The 17,153-nt window shown below is 44.4% G+C and overlaps 1 long non-coding RNA gene across 1 annotated transcript in view; it reads left to right on the top strand.

Annotated features, from left to right (window-relative positions):
- Positions 1-16,756, top strand: part of LOC115093417 — a 93,953-nt gene extending 77,197 nt beyond the window's left edge. Inside the window, exons 3-4 of the long non-coding RNA XR_003857305.1 lie at positions 14,871-15,089; positions 16,519-16,756. This is a non-coding gene — a long non-coding RNA (uncharacterized LOC115093417). The remainder of the gene's footprint in view (positions 1-14,870; positions 15,090-16,518) is intronic.
- The last annotated feature ends 397 nt before the right edge of the window (positions 16,757-17,153 follow it).

Here is a 17,153-nt window from a genome sequence, read left to right as displayed (position 1 = left end):
TCACCTCCCCTTTTAACCATGCCGGTAATCGTTTTGCCTTCTTTCCACCTTTCTTAATGTGTGGAATACATCTGGACTGTGCTTCTAGAATGGTATTTTTTAACAATGACCATGCCTCTTGGACATTTTTTACTTTTGTAGCTGCTCCTTTCAGTTTTTTTCTAACAATTTTTCTCATTTTATCAAAGTTTCCCTTTTGAAAGTTTAGCATGAGAGCCGTGGATTTGTACACTGTTCCTCTTCCAGTCATTAAATCAAATTTGATCTTATTATGATCACTATTGCCAAGCGGCCCCACCACCGTTACCTCTCTCACCAAGTCCTGTGCTCCACTGAGAATTAGATCTAAAATTGCTCCCTCTCTTGTCAGTTCCTGAACCAATTGCTCCATAAAGCTATCATTTATTCCATCCAGGAACGTTATCTCTCTAGCGTGACCTGATGATACATTTACCCAGTCAATATTGGGGTAATTGAAGTCTTCCATTATTACTGCACTACCAATTTGGTTAGCTTCCCTAATTTCTCTTAGCATTTCACTGTCCATCTCACCATCTTGACCAGGTGGACGGTAGTATACCCCTATCACTATAGTCTTCCCCAACACACAAGGGATTTCTACCCATAAAGATTCAATTTTGTATTTAGTATCATGCAGGATGTTTATCCTGTTGGACTCTATGCCATCCCAGACATAAAGTGCCACACCTCCTCCCGAGTGCTCCTCTCTGTCATTGCGATATAATTTGTACCCTGGTATAGCACTGTCCCATTGGTTATCCTCTTTCCACCATGTCTCTGAGATGCCAATTAAGTCTATGTCATCATTCACTGCTATACATTCTAATTCTCCCATCTTACTTCTTAGACTTCTGGCATTAGCATACAAACATTTCAAAGTTTGTTTTTTGTTTGCATTTTCATTCTGCTTTTTAATTGATAGGGATAAGTTAGAATTTTTTTAGCTCAGGTGAGTTTTTAGTTACAGGCACTTGGACTACTTTTCTAATTATTGGAACCTCACAGTCTAACTTCAGTTAGTCAGCCTGAGTGACTCACTGTTCTCTTGATTAACAAATGTTGGTCCCTATTCAAACCCAATCACACTACCTCAACAACCATCCATTGCTGTGGTTATGGATGGTCAGTGCCAGTGTCTGTTGCAAAACATCATCCAAGCTTTTCTTCTGCTCTCCTATAGTCAGTCTCAGAAATTGTGTGCATGAGTGTAGGTAGGGTGTGTGGGGAGAAAACTTAAAAGGTCACCAGATGTGTGTGTGTGTATGTGTGGTGGGGGGGAGGGAGTCATCAGACAGACTGACCCTTTATTTCATCCCATTTCAAGGAAGGCCATTATTTAAACAAAAAAAGTTTATTCCCTTCTGTATATATGGGAAACTTTTTTTTTTTTAATTGAATAAGGCTCATAGTTCTTTTTTTTTTTTTTTTTTTCCAAAATCAATCAGAACTGCAAATCCTAGAATGCAACAGAGCAGAAGTTTAAAAAAAAAACAACAATCCGGTAACAGGTTCATCGTGTCCCCAGCGGCCGGGTGCAATCTGGTGTGGTTATGTTTGCATAACAGATTACATTTCCAGCTCTCGTTTTGCTGAAGCGAAGAATCTCAAACAGAAAGGCTCTGGAGTAGGCTGCTTTTCATGGCTCTGGGATTTTGTTGTTTTTTTTTTTTTCCCCTGCTAAATTTATACCATCTGGGGTGATGTCATGGAGCCGAGAAGCGTGAAGACTGAAATATTCACTTGGGCGCCTGACCCTGCGAGCTGTGTACTCAGGTGCAGGCCGCTGTGAGGTAATGGCGCGCGGAATGCCAAGCCTCTTCCATTCTGCGACACCTCTCGTGCGTCAGAGTCAAAAGTGCACCGGGGCGGACGGAATTATCTTTACGCGTCCGACCTTCCACGCTCCGCTCTTCTTTATTCCTAGGGATAACGTTTGCTTAGCAGGGAGAGTTTGGAAGCCCTGAATGACGCCTCCCGAAGGCCCTCTCCCCTTTCCGAGCGGCCCGACCGTCGGCTCGCCGGCCGGAGAGAGATAAAGCCCGAGGTCTGATGATTTCTTGGGAGGCCTGCGCATTCTGCAGTAGCGAAGTCACGTCGTAGGGAATTAGGTGGAAGGAAGAGGGGGGGGAGGGATGCAGTGAAATCAGGGGGGAAAGCTGAAGTTGGTAGGATTACGGATGCCTCCCACCCTCAGGCACGAAGGTCCCACTCCTCCGGCGGCAGGCTGGCACTGTAACCCGGGGACATGGCCCACCCCCGGGTTTTGGGCGAGCACGATCTCGTGCCAAGAAAGCGGGCACGACAACGCAGGAGGAGAAGGGGGGGGGGGGGGCTCTTTGTGTCAGCCAGCAGCAGTGTTGGCTCCAGATTTTCAGAACAACGGGTTGATCCGGTCCTGGTTTTACTCCCCTGCACGCAGGGGACTTATAGTCTTGCTTATCCTGGACAATGCCATAGGGAAAATCCAGAATAAGTCCCAGCATGCAATGGGGTAAAACCAGGCCTGGATCAACCTGTCCTGAAAATCTGGAGCCGGTCGGCCACCCTAGTTAGCGCACAAGTTGGGAGGGCAAGCTTTGCCACCAGGGAGGAATCCCCATGAGATCGCAGGGGAGCAAACAATGGCAGCAGAGGATTCAAGGGGGGGAGGGGCAGGGGAGAACGTTTTCTCCCTTATTCCCTGCCTTACCCCCTCAAAAACCTCCCCTATAGATCTGCACTCCACCCGTCTTTCTTCCTCTCCCTCAGTCCTTTATAAGGCACTCCCTCCTGTCTCTCACCCACCGTCTATCATCGTTCCTTCTTCCCTCCCTTCCCCTCTTGCATTCTGCAAACTTCAGCTGTCTCCTCGCCCCCCTCTCTGCTGCAACCATCGCTTGGCTCGGTCCCTTCTGAGCCCTGCGTCACTGACAGCGTTGATGTTTCCAAGAGATGAGCCCAGTGACCGCGCCAGGGTTTAGAGAAATGAGTGAGGGGAAGGGGGAGGTTGAGGAGCAGAGGAAGGGTAGCCAGGGAAACGAGGGGGTGCTACAGGGGCAAAAAAGCAATGGGGGGAGGAGCTGCCACCGGCAGTGGCAGGAAGAAGAGCTGGGCAGGAGGCAGGTGGAACCGTGCAGAGCAGAGGTGGGAGGGAGGTAGTGGCCGGAAGGAGGAGAGTGGCCTGAAGGAGGCACCCAGAAGCAGGGGCAGTGGCTACAAACAGGGCCGATGCAATATCAGGCACGAAGCTCAGCAAACGCGTGGTTGGACGCACTAGACACACGCCCAATGCAATGTCGGGATTAGCACGTCCAAATCGGGCATCCATACCGGTGTGGAGCTAATAGTGCTCATCATATTCAAATGCCATGTTGATGAGGCTGTTAGCTAGTACCCATGAGGTAAAAAAAATACGCGCACATTTTAACCCTCAAAAATTAATGCCAGCCCAGAACTGGTGATAAGTTTTGAGCCACCCAAGCCATGCTGAGAAAATCTTTTCTGTGGATCCTCCTATTTAATATTGCTACGATACTAAGCATGAGGAGCCACAGAAAGCTGCAACATGAAAAAAAAAAAAACCTTGACAGCGGGCAGGTTAGGAAAGGGGAAGTTCAATTTACGAGCGTCTGTTTCCCTAACCCGTGGCTGTGCTTGGAAAATTGAGTGACCGTTCCACTTACCCGGCCACTTCTCCTGGGCGCTCGATGCCACGGCCGCGCTAGGGATGGACAATTTAGCCATCACGTGTCCCTTTCAGCACCACCAGCTGATTTGAGTATTACATCAAACGCCCAAGAGAGGGGTTGTGCGCGCTTTCAAAAAATGTGTGTCCAGGCTGGATGGCACGTGTTTTTGCACGCTTGATATTGCATCGGCCCTGATAGTAGTAGCCCGGCGGGGCAGTCTAGCGTGGCCTCAGAATCCTGGCAGTCCAGGGGTACCAGGTTATACCGTCCCGTAGTGGTCAGCCCATAACGGTGTCCTAAAACTGGCGACTCGCACACGGGGAGAGGCGAATGTTCCCCTGGACCCTACCACCGATGAGTGCTGTGTCCTCTTCACAGGGCGTTAAGAGACAGTCCACAGAAGCGATAAAAGATCTTAAGTCATATGAGCTCTGAAATAAAAGCAAGGGGAAATTGTACTTATTCCACCAGACAAGCTGACTGCAAAGGTTGATTGTTTTAAAGGTTGCCTTTGAGATTTCTTTCTGCTTTGTTTAACAGCTTGACAGCAATAGCATATCAGTTGGACGGGTTCGTTTTTGTTCATTTTATAGTTTCGCCCACTACTCATTCCTTTTTCCTTCCTTCTTCCTGCTCATTTGGAACCAGGGCTGGGATTCTGGCTCCTTGACCCTTCGTTCACCACCATCCGGGAATCCCACCCATTTTAATAGATGGTTGCCCGTTCTTAGTCATCGCAGCAAGGGTCCTGAAGCCGGGAGCCGTGCACCAGAGCTCCTTCCGGATCCCTCGATCATGGGCTCTAAATCTGGTCACCAGGAGTCGTTGTGAAGGATAACCTCCCTGGGGCTGTTAATTCTGCCTCCCAGGCATCCTTGGCCTCGGCCGACACAGAGTGTGGATGGCCCGATCCAGCAGTCGGACTGCAGGCCTTCCTCGTGGCAATGCACTGTCCACCAAGCCACTGTGCCGGGGCAGCTAGATCGGTTCGGGGTTTGTTTTTTTTCTCTCCCTTTCATATTTAACTTTTTCAAGTTACAATTACAAGTAAAACGTTTGAACAGAATTTAAGTAAATTAACATAAATTACAGATCAGAGTTAACCTGAAGGAAAGCACAAACAAATAAAGTGTGTTGCCCAAGTTATGGAGGAGCTACAGACCCGGTAATAAAACATAGAAATGAAACATAGAAATGACGGCAGAAGAAGACCGAATGGCCCATCCAGTCTGCCCAGCAAGCTATGCACTTTATCCTTTTTTTTTTTTTTTTTTAATCTTTTTCTCTCACCCACCTGTTACTATTGGCTTCCAGTACCCTCCAGCCCTAATTCCCCTCCACCCCACCACCAATTTAGAGAGCAGCGCCGTATCTGCATCCAAGTGAACGTCCAGCTCAATTAGGGGTAGCAACTGCTGCAACAAGCAGGCCACACCCTTACCCCATACTCTTACCCACCCCTGTTTTTTTTTTTTTTTTTGAGATGGCAGCCCTCCATCCTTCCGCTCCGTGAAGGTGGAACACCAACCACTGGCATCCCGCTCCGTGAATGCCTCTGTGGTTACTGCTGCTCCGTGTAGTGTTTTGCTGCCTTTTTATTCACATCCTCTAGACTTGATGGACTCACAGTGTTTATCCCATGCCCCTTTGAAGTCCTTCACAGTTTTAGACTTCACCACTTCCTCCGGAAGGGCATTCCAGGCATCCACCACCCTTTCTGTGAAGAAATACTTCCTGACATTGGTTCTTAGTCTTCCTCCCTGGAGCCTCAGCTCGTGACCTCTGGTTCTGTGATTTTTTTCTGATGGAAAAGGTTTGTCGTAGTCTTTGGATCATTAAAGTTTTTCAAGTATCTGAAAGTCTGAATCATATCACCCCTGCTCCTCCTTTCCTCCAGGGAGTACATATTTAGATTCTTCAATCTCTCCTCGTATGACATCCGATGAAGATCCTCCACCTTCCTGGTCGCCCTTCTCTGTACCGCTTCCATTTTGTCTTTGTAGATACGGTCTCCAGAACTGAACACAGTACTCCAGGTGAGGCCTCACCAAGGACCTGTACAAGGGGATAATCACTTCCCTTTTCTTACTCGATATTCCTCTCTCTATGCAGCCCAGCACTCTTCTGGCTTTTGCTATCGCCTTGTCGCATTGTTTCGCAGACTTCATATCATTAGACACTATCACCCCAAGGTCTCTCTCCTGCTTCGTGCACATCAGCCTTCCCCCCCCATCGAATACAGTTCGTTCGGATTTCCACTCCCCATATGCATGACTCTGCACTTCTTGGCATTGAATCTCAGCTGCCATATCTTCGACCACTCTTCCAATTTCCTTAAATCCCGTCTCATTCTCTCCACTCCTTCCGGCGTGTCCACTCTGTTGCAGATCTTAGTGTCATCCGCAAAAAGACAAACCTTACCTTCTATCCCGTCCGCAATGTCGCTCACAAAGATATTGAACAGGACCGGTCCCAACACCGATCCTTGCGGTACACCACTTAAAACCGCTCTCTCTTCAGAGAAAGTTCCATTTACCATCACGCATTGTCTTCTGTCCGTCAACCAGTTTGCAATCCAGGTCACCACATCGGCACTCACTCCTAAGCTTCTCGTTTTATTCACCAGTCTCCTGTGCGGAACCGTATCAAAAGCTTTGCTGAAATCCAAGTAGATGACATCGAGCACTCTTCCTTGATCCAATTCCTTGGTTACCCAGTCAAAAAAGTCAATCAGATTTGTCTGACAGGATCTTCCCCTGGTAAATCCATGCTGCCTCTGGTCCATCAATTCTTCCGACTGTAGATAGTTCACTATTCTCTCTTTCAACAGTGACTCCATTATTTTTCCCACCACCGAAGTGAAGCTAACCGGTCTGTAGTTACCAGCCTCCTCTCTGTTCCCACTCTTGTGAAGCGGGACCACCACCGCTCTTCTCCAATCACTCGGCACCACTCCTGTTTCCAGGGATCTATTGAACAAGTCACATAGCAGACCCGCGAGCACATCTCTGAGCTCCCTCAGTATCCTTGGATGAATCCCATCAGGTCCCATGGCTTTGTCCACTTTCAGATTCTTTAGCTCTTCCCATACATTTTCTACTGTAAAAGGATTTTCATCTATACCACTTCCCTCCAGTTTCTTCTTGTGTAGAGATGGTCCTTCTCCAGGGTCTTCTTTAGTGAACACAGAGCTGAAGTATTCGTTTAATATTTCTGCCATTTCTTCGTCTCTCTCCACACATTGATCATTTCCACCTTTCAATTTCACTATACCACTTTGGACTTTTCTCTTTTCGCTGATGTATCTGAAAAATGTTTTGTCACCATTTTTTAACTCCTTGGCAATCCTCTCTTCTGCTTGACTTTTTGCCGACTTGATTAATTTCTTCGTCTCCCTCTGTTGAATCAACCTGGGACAAGCTGGACAAGAAATGGGACAAGCTGGACAAGAAATGGGACAAGCTGGACAAGAAATGAAAACACAGACAGGAATTATTCACAGAAGCCCTCCACAAAACTTATAAGTAATAAGCAAGAATACTTAGCCACAATGAGAATTCAGTTCCACAAGAGAAATCAGCTCCAGCCTGTGCACTGGCAACAATGGTTCTCCTGCTTCTCTAAGTTTACCTCTCCCAAGGTCTGAGACACACCCAATCCAGTTGGATCAGGACACTTCAAGAAGTTTGTCTGTCCTTTTTTGTAAATAGTTTTCAAACAGTCTTTATGCCCCAATATTAAGATCTAAACAGATTATTTGTGCCAGCTAACTCCAAATGAGAAATAGATTTTATCAGATTAAAAGCTGGAGTGTGGTTTTTTTTTTTGTTTTAAATCTTAACTCTACAGCAGAGCAACCAAACAGCAAATTAATTTACTAGAATAATAATATCTTACTATAAAGAAATGAAAACACAGACAGGAATTATTCACAGAAGCCCTCCACAAAACTTATAATAAGCAAGAATACTTAGCCACAATGAGAATTCAGTTCCACAAGAGAAATCAGCTCCAGCCTGTGCACTGGCAACAATGGTTCTCCTCAATAAGAGAAGTCACAAACAATAAGAGAAGTCACAAGAAAAGAAAAAAAACAGTGCTGCAGCTTAACTCCCCAGCATGCTGGGTGCTGCAGCTTAACTCCCCAGCACGCTGTATATTAGCAGGTACGCTGTATATTAGCAGGTACGCTGTATATTAGCTGTATATTAGCAGGTATATTAGCAGGTAGGCTAATATACAGGAACGCTGTATATTAGCAGGTACGCTGTATATTAGCAGGTATCGGTGACTCAGCGCGGGGGAGACCTGCCATGTTCCTAACACTCAGGAAGACGGCCAACCGAGTAGACTCGTAGAGATTGATATTCAAAGGGTTTGTCTTGAGATTCCTAGGGTAAAAAACCCCAAGATTTTAATATTTTCTCCTATTGCCCAGCTGTATTTGTCTGGGTAACTCATCACCCACTAGGGGTTTGCGACCCCCAATTATTCATTATGGTTTGTTTTTCTGTTTTGAGGATTTCAGTTCATTTTTTTCAAACAACCCCAAACAATAAAAAATGAACCAACTAAAAAAAATGGGCCACCATAGCACTGAAAACCCCCTCCTGTCCCGTCACCCCCCCAAAAAAAAACCATGAACCTAGGACCGGGCCTACCCAGCTGATCCTCCCCAGGGTCATCCGATCACCACTCCTGACACCCAAAAACAACCCTAATCCAGCCTGCTGGGGCCCTCCGTTTAAATGTGCTGGGCTGGGGAGCTCCCAACCTGCTCCCGGGTCCTCACATAAGAGAAAAGGAGGAGCGATCCCCACTCACTCCCGCCAGGGTCCCAGTCCTTTCAAAACAGCTCCAGCCATAATTAACCTGAGCCTTAAGTAACCAAACACTTACACGGGTAACAGAGAACGAAAGAAGCGCCAGGAGTTTAGTCTGGGTGTTTCCTGATGGAACCAGATCAACTCAGCAGGGAAGAAAACGTTTCCTGGCCATGCGCTATTGATCTTCTTAAAACAAGACTGCCATGGTGGCAAGCGTGAAATTCATCTTGCACAACATGGGCTTTTTGCCTTCAGTCCCTTGCACCTCTGGATTTCAATTCTAGCATTGGGTGGAATTTATTTTTATACATTTTTCATGTTTCATTACTACACCTGAAAATGTATTGGGGGTTTTTTTAAAGGACCGAGTTTCTCTTGTTTGCAAATGTCGTCAATGACGTTCATGAATAGAGTTTTCTGAGCCCTCCACCTACATCTTTGTGTAGTTTGGCTTGGAGACATTCTCACGGGATGATTTTCATGTCTCTCCCAATTTCTCGTCAATGCAATTGGCCCTTAATATGCTTGAAATCTTTGCGCAATGTTGATTGGTTTTCACAAGTAACAGCAGAACCGGTCCAACCACGCCTTTGAAACGGTGCCTTTCTCACAAACTTTGTAGGCAGCAGCCATCATGCACACGTTCAGTATAGTTTATAGTTTATTAGTTTTTATATACCAACATATCGGATGCCATCATATCGGTTTACAATAAATAAACTAAAAAAACAGTAAAATCATATCAAAATACAGCTAAAATAGTGTTAAAATCAAAAATGATAAAATTAACAGTATGAGTAAGCACTAAAATTCAATGCTAAAATTACATTAAATACATACTAAAATAATTGCTTACATTAATCTATACTAAAATCAGCATTAAATAACATATCACATCACAAGATAAATCAACTTTCAGCATAAGCACATTTGAAAAGTCAGGTTTTTAATTCTGCCTTAAATGTTTTTATATCATGTAACAGCTAACATTCAAGGTAAAAAGAAAAAAATTGAAAAAGCTGCCTTTGAAACTGAGAAAAGAATGCCGTGGGGAAAGCCATGATTGAGAGACCCGCCCCCTCCCCTGACATCATCACAAACTGAGCCCGGCTGTTGAAAGGCACCAAGCCATCAGGTGCTGCGCGCCGTGCGTCGCACGCCGAAGGGGCGCGACAAAGGGGCACTCCCCTTTGTGCACCCCTTCATGCAGCCCTTAGTGTTATTTGTTTAATATGCTCGTTGTTATACCTTTTGCTCAATTGTTAAGAACTTTGATTTTGTTGATTTTATTTTTGTAATCACTTAGCCTCAGATTCAAAAATTTTAGATTGTAAGCCCTTTTAGTGGATAGGGAATTACCTACTGTACCTTATTGTAAACCGATGTGATGATATCTCTTATTGAAATGAACGTCGGTATATAAAAAATTATAAATAAATAATAAATATCAGCCTGGAGTCGCAATTCAACTGGTAAGGACTTCCATAATTTCGAGCCTGCCGTTGACACTGCCCTATCGCTGACCTCGGTCAAATGTGTGAATTTTAATTTTGGGATTGTCAGTAGGCCCCTGTTTGCAGATCTCAGATTTCTTTGAAGTACATGCAATCGGATTGTGCTGTTCAGCCATTCTGTTTGATCAGCGTACAGTATTTTATGTAGGTTACAAGCTGCCTTACATTGGGAACGGTATGTGATTGGCAACCAATGTAGTGCGATCAGTTTTGGAGTTATATGATCGTACTTTTTTTTTTACCAGTCAGAATTCTTGCGACTGTGTTTTGTAATATTTGTAATGGTCGAATTGTGGCTGTTGGGAGTCCTAGAAGCAGTGTATTACAATAATCGACATTGGAACATAAGAAAATGCCATACTGGGTCAGACCAAGGGTCCATCAAGCCCAGCATCCTGTTTCCAACAGTGGCCAATCCAGGCCATAAGAACCTGGCAAGTACCCAAAAACTAAGTCTATTCCATGTAACCATTGCTAATGGCAGTGGCTATTCTCTAAGTGAACTTAATAGCAGGTAATGGACTTCTCCTCCAAGAACTTATCCAATCCTTTTTTAAACACAGCTATACTAACTGCACTAACCACATTCTCTGGCAACAAATTCCAGAGTTTAATTGTGCGTTGAGTGAAAAAGAACTTTCTCCGATTAGTTTTAAATGTGCCACATGCTAACTTCATGGAGTGCCCCCTAGTCTTTCTACTATCCGAAAGAGTAAATAACCGATTCACATCTACCCGTTCTAGACTTCTCATGATTTTAAACACCTCTATCATATCCCCCCTCAGTCGTCTCTTCTCCAAGCTGAAAAGTCCTAACCTCTTTAGTCTTTCCTCATAGGGGAGTTGTTCCATTCCCCTTATCATTTTGGTAGCCCTTCTCTGTACCTTCTCCATCGCAATTATATCTTTTTTGAGATGCGGCGACCAGAATTGTACACAGTATTCAAGGTGCGGTCTCACCATGGAGCGATACAGAGGCATTATGACATTTTCCGTTTTATTCATCATTCCTTTTCTAATAATTCCCAACATTATGTTTGCTTTTTTGACTGCCGCAGCACACTGCACCGACGATTTCAATGTGTTATCCACTATGACACCTAGATCTCTTTCTTGCGTTGTAGCACCTAATATGGAACCCAACATTGTGTAATTATAGCATGGGTTATTTTTCCCTATATGCATCACCTTGCACTTATCCACATTAAATTTCATCTGCCATTTGGATAAAATTAATGATTGTAAAACAGCCCTAAAATCATTTTTTTCCAATAACTGTTTTAATTTACGTAGGGTCATGAGTTTATAATATCCTGCACACGTTCAGTATCCTGTCCCATTGCAAGTGGCGTTTTATTCAATATCCTGTTGAATTGAAAGTGGGTTTTGTCAATATCCTGTCAAATTGTAAATTTTGTATTCAATTTCTGTGGAATTGCAGGTGGATTTTCTTTCAGTATCCTGTTGAATTGTAAGTGGTTTTGTTTTTACAGCTATTGTTAATCGCTCTTTGATGTACTTTCCAAAATTTTGTACTTCTAGAAACAATGCCCTGAAGCAGTCCCCTTCCCGGTGAAACGCTGGCTGCGTTGGCTTCGTTCTCTGGTTCTTTCAAGCTCTGAGCAACGCAATGTAATATATTTTTCACTATGTTGCCTAAACAGCAGATAAATCCAAGCAGATTGTCTTGGATTTATGAAAATATAATATTTTGCAGATTGCACTAAAACATTGCAATAGATTAGTTTGTGCATTTAGCACTTACGGTAAATTTATTTCCACAGTAATATTATTTTGTTTTTCTAATTTCTGTTCTGCCTTTTGTGAAGGGTCAGCCACTTCAAAGCAGGTTACATTCAGATGCTGTGGATATTTTCCCTCTCCCCCCAGAGGGCCTGTAATCCTCAAGGTGAATTTTAAAAGCCTGACGCGCGCACGAATCAGGGGATGTGCGAATAAGTCAGGCTTGCACCCGCCCAGCAGACTTTAAAAGCTGCCCGGATGCGCACGTAAATGCCACAGCGCGTGCACACCTCGGACGTTTTCTAAAAGTGGCCTGGGCGTGGACATTTCGGGGAATGAAGCTAGGATGTGCACGTAAATACTTAATGTGATCCGGAGCGTGCCGAGGCCCCCCCGCTGCGTACCTTTACTCCTGCTACAGATGCCATGTAAGTTATAAAATAAACAGGCAGATCAGTGGGGTTTTAAGGGTCGGGGATAACTGAGGAGAGTGAAGGTTATGAAACCGGGGGGGGGGGAGGGGGTTGGAAGACCTGTCGCTTAACTGGGACCAAACTGGTAAAACTGGAAATGGCATGGGCGCACGCCCCTTTTAAAATCCCCCAATTTATGCGCTAGACGCGGCATTTGTGCTCACTTGCACACGCCCACTTAAAATTTAGGTACATGCGCGTGCGGCCAGGCTATTTTATAACGTGGCGCGCATATACACACACAGGGCCGGATTTTAAAAGGGTTACGCGCATAAGGTATGCGCGTAACCCTTTTAAAACCCCCCTGCGCGTGATGAGCCTATTTTGCATAGGCTCGGCGCGCGCAAGCCCCGGGACGTGCGTAAGTCCCGGGGCTTGCAAAAAGGGGCAGTCAGGGGCGTGGCTTTGGATCGGGGGCGTGTGGGCGGTCCGGGGGCGTGGCCGAGTGCCCCGACACAGCGGCCTATGTCAGGGCCTGCCGCGCCGGCGTGCATAAGTTACTACTGCCAGAGGCAGTAGTAACTTTTCAGATAAAGGTGGGGGGGGCTCTAGATAGGGCCAGGGGGGGTGGGTTAGGGAGGGGAAGGTGCGGGGAGGGGGGGGTGGTGGAAGGAAAGTTCCCTCCGAGGCTGCTCCGATTTCGGAGCAGCCTTGGAGGGAACGGGCAGCGTGCGCAGGGCTCGGCGCGCGCAAGTTGCACAAATGCGCACCCCCTTGCGAGCACCGACCCCGGATTTTATAAGATACGCGCGTATCTTATAAAATCCAGTGTACTTTTGTTCGTGCCTGATGCACGAACAAAAGTACGCTCGCGCGCTGTCTTTTAAAATGTACCCCACAGGTTGTAAAATAGCTGTGCCCCTGGGCTCGGGCTGATGCAGGTGTGCACGTGTGCCCGCACGTGGACTGCAAAGTTACCATCCCTACTTTTCAACTATACTTCACTGTAAAAGGATTGAATTTCCTATTGCTGAATGCTAAATTTCATCTGCTTCTGAGATCTTTTCTACCTAATTCCCAATTATAATATTGAATTTTATGGTGAAGTTATATTTTTTTTAGTTAAGCCTTTTTGTTTACTACTACTGCTATCTATCATTTCTAAGGTGCTACTATATATCTATATATCTAGCTGTATATATATTGCTGGCTGTATTCAAAGCTCACTTTTTCAAGTTGCTTTTAAATCCTAAGCACTTCTTAAGCATAAATATATTTCCCATATATATATATATATATATATATATATTATAATGTAACTTTTGTTATTGTTTGCTCTGTTAACTGGTTACCCCTTGTTTACTGTAAACCGGTACGATAAGACCTGGTCTTGAGCATCGGTATATTAAAAGAATTTAAATAAATAAATATATATATATATATATATATATATATATATATATATATATATATATATATATATATATATATCAGAGATGGTCCCTGCTCCTTGGAGCTTACAATTTAGTCAAGACAAATATATATGACAAAGAAGAGTCTATGGTAAATATATTTATGCTTGAGAAGTGCTTAGGATTTAAAAGCAGCTTGAAAAAGTGAGCTTTTAAACTGCATTTGAGTACAGCCAGCAAGGGAGCAGGATGCACTGGCTCAGGAAATCTATTCCAGGCAAATGGCACAGCAAGATAGAGAGTGTGGAGTCGGAAGTTGGTGGCAGAGCCTCCCAGATAGTGTAAAACATATACTGTTTAGGATGTGTCAGAAAATGGCTCAAAATTAAATATATAGCAGTGCCTCGTATTTAACTCCAGGTGTTTCTTCTCCCCTTCTTGCCAGCGCAGTCACTGAAGTCGCTGGTGATCCTGCGGTAAGTCCATTGCCCGGGCTTCCTGCTCTGGCCTCACCCTCTCGAGCTGCGCCGGTGGCACCCATGCAATCAGTAGGAACGTGTGCAGCTGGCTCCATGGCAGAGTCTTCTGCTCTCGGTGGGAGAGGAGCAAACTGAGAGAGGCCTCCAAGCCCAAAGGCACTGGCGGAGAGCCTGTCCCTGGCAGTAACCGTAATGAGGTCCCTCCAGAGGCAAAAGCCTGGGATCCAGGACAGTGCACAAATCAATCATCAGAACATAAAAACAAGAATTGTCACGCTGGGTCAGACCAAAGTCGGCATCCTGCCTCCTAACGGTGGCCAATCCAGGTCGCAAATACCTGGCAGGGTCCCATAAAGCAGATTTAATTCCTGTTACTCACTCCCAGGGATAGCAATTGGGCCAATTGAGGCAGGGGTGTCCAGGTTGAGAGGGATAAACCCAGATCTTACCTTTCTGTTTCACCATCTGGTAAGATTTATAAAGGAAACTAAAAGTCATCAGTTGAGTTGTTTGGGGAGCTTCTCAGGAAGGCATAACACACCTCCTACCGGTTAGACTAATTCTAATGTGCTGCTTACCACTTTGCTCCTATCCACCCCACCCCCTCCTACCCTAATTCCTAATGTTCTTCTATAGTCTTTCAAGTGCAGAGGTCATATCTGGCTGAGGCCTAATTACATTAGTGATAATCTAAAAGATTTGGGGGATTCTTTACAAAAATACTGGCATTCAGCATTGATGGCAAAGGAAAAGATAACTAAACATATAACACGAGGTATCCATACTTTTTTCAGATATATGTCCGTGAAAAGAGGAAATCAAGATGCGGGTTTTAAGACTGAAAGGAGACAAGGAGAAATGCAGTATTTTTTTTTATTATGTATTTAGCTCATTCCATGTCATCGATAGCTCAATGCAAGGTACCATAGCTATGTGTGGAAGGCGACCAAGAGAAAGCTGTTTAGTATTCACTGAAGAAGAGATTGGAGAAGGACTGAAGACTACTGGCAATAGTAAGTATGGTAGTGGGATAGACACCCTGTAAGGAAGAACGTGTTTGTTAAGTTATTTAAAAAAATGTATAGCCTGTGCCCTCCAATAGTTCAGGGCAGGGTACAAAATGAACAGCCATAGTTACCGCTGTTGTGATTTTAATTATCAAAGTGACACGCGTCCACATGTGCACGCATTTGCTGGTGCGCACACATGGATGCACTGATTTTATAACATGCACAAGTTTATGCAGAGCCAGTTAGGGATGGGGCAAGAAAGAAGTCATGTTTCAGCATGTGTTCAACCAGCCTATCCCGGGAACATGGATTGACATCATAATTTATTATTTTTTTTGTAAAATTGGAACTAAGAGCACTTTGCATAGCCAGTGACCATTTTGTTCAGTCATTCCTTTGTTGGATCTCAGAGAGGGCAGGTACAATTTATTTATTTATTTATTTATTTTTAGGTTTTTATATACCGGAAGTTCCTGTATACAATACATATCACTCCGGTTCACAATTAACAGAGAAAACTATCGCCGGGAAGGCGGTTTAAAATTTAGTGCGAAAAAAAAAAAAAAGACTTCATTGACGAGAGAGAGAAAAGTTTATGTTTAGAGTCCCTGACACTGTGCTTAGCTATTGTAGGGGGTGCTTGCTTCTTAGTAGCAAGGGAAAATCTGCAGGCTCTGTAGGAGTCTTACAGTGTATCTCATCAAGATAAGAATACCACTGTAGCTGACACTGTGCCAGTGCCTGCAGGAAAGATACAGACATAGTCTGTTTCTTGTGGCCCGTGTGGTTTCTGCATACTGCAGTGACTTAGAGGCAACTTTATGCTTTCTCTCAGAAAAAGAGTGACTGAGAAAATCTAGTGTAATAATTCTTGTGTGTGCACGTTCAGCCTTGGAGTCTTCATTGCCACTGTGGTTGCTGCAATGTCCTGGGGTATTGATACCACTGTTGGTGCCCTTTGCCCTTCTTTTGGTGCCCTGGGATGTTCATGCCATTCTTGGCATCTTGGGATGCTGTTGCCTGCCAGCTAATTTTATAAAATTTGGATGGAAAACCGCACAGTTAGATTCAAGAACAGGACACATTGCTTCCCCCATTGACTTTAATTGAAACAAATTAGCTTCTGATCTGAACCAAATGAAGCAGAAAACCAAACTGAACATCTGAACTAATTTTTTCCGTGCACACATCTACTCTTCAAATAGATCATTGGAGATGGGAGAGGATCCACAGGGTTTGGAGAAAGGCAAATGTATCCCCTCTTTATAAAAGTGGGCATAGGAAGAAGCGTGGAAATTACAAACCAGTTGGTCTGACTTTGGTGGTGGAAAGACTATTCAGATATCTTTGGGCAGACCTCGATAATTTTATTTTTAACTGAATATTTTCTGGATAGTTTCCTTTACGAATGTTGCTGTTCTGGTTTTTGCAGATATTTATCCTTTTAGAGGCCAAAAGGATTATGGGAATTCTATTTTTTAATTCTGAAGCCCATAAGATAGAGGAGAGCAGCCACACATCTAGATCGGAAATGGCCTGGCAATCAGTGAGGAGTCCAGAGGTTGGATTTACCCTGCATGAGCAGCAGCATTCAGCAGTTCATCTGGAGAGCTGACGGCTTTAATTCTCTTCCTAACCTTTGGGTTTTGAGTTTCCAAAATCAATTAAACTAAATGCTTTATTCTTTTAATTGTTAGAGTCTGTATCAATGAAACAACTTACGGGACCTTGAGAAAAGAGCGATCAGGCAGGCAGGCAGGGGAGGGGTAAGGAGTGCAGAACGAGAAGGAAGGAGGGAGAATGTATGTACGCGTGAGAGATGGTCTTTATTGTTTTTCTGTGCCTTGTAATTGTATTTTCTTTTCATTTCATTACAATTATTTTCTTTTGTTTTAGCCACTTTTGGCCCAATTCCCTAAATTGTTTCCCCGCCCCCAGACAGAATGGGAGAAAAGCTTTAGCGAATCAGGCCCTTTAAGTATTACTTTGGCAGCACGAGTGCAAATTGTCATGCCGATAAAATATCTCCAGTCTGTGCAAGGCGGAACGTGTCAGAATTAGTTAAAA

The sequence above is a fragment of the Rhinatrema bivittatum genome, chromosome 6, assembly GCF_901001135.1.
Source record: "Rhinatrema bivittatum chromosome 6, aRhiBiv1.1, whole genome shotgun sequence".
NCBI lineage: Eukaryota > Metazoa > Chordata > Amphibia > Gymnophiona > Rhinatrematidae > Rhinatrema > Rhinatrema bivittatum.
The sequence above is the reverse complement of the archived record's forward strand: the minus strand, read 5'-3'. Positions and strand labels throughout refer to the sequence as shown.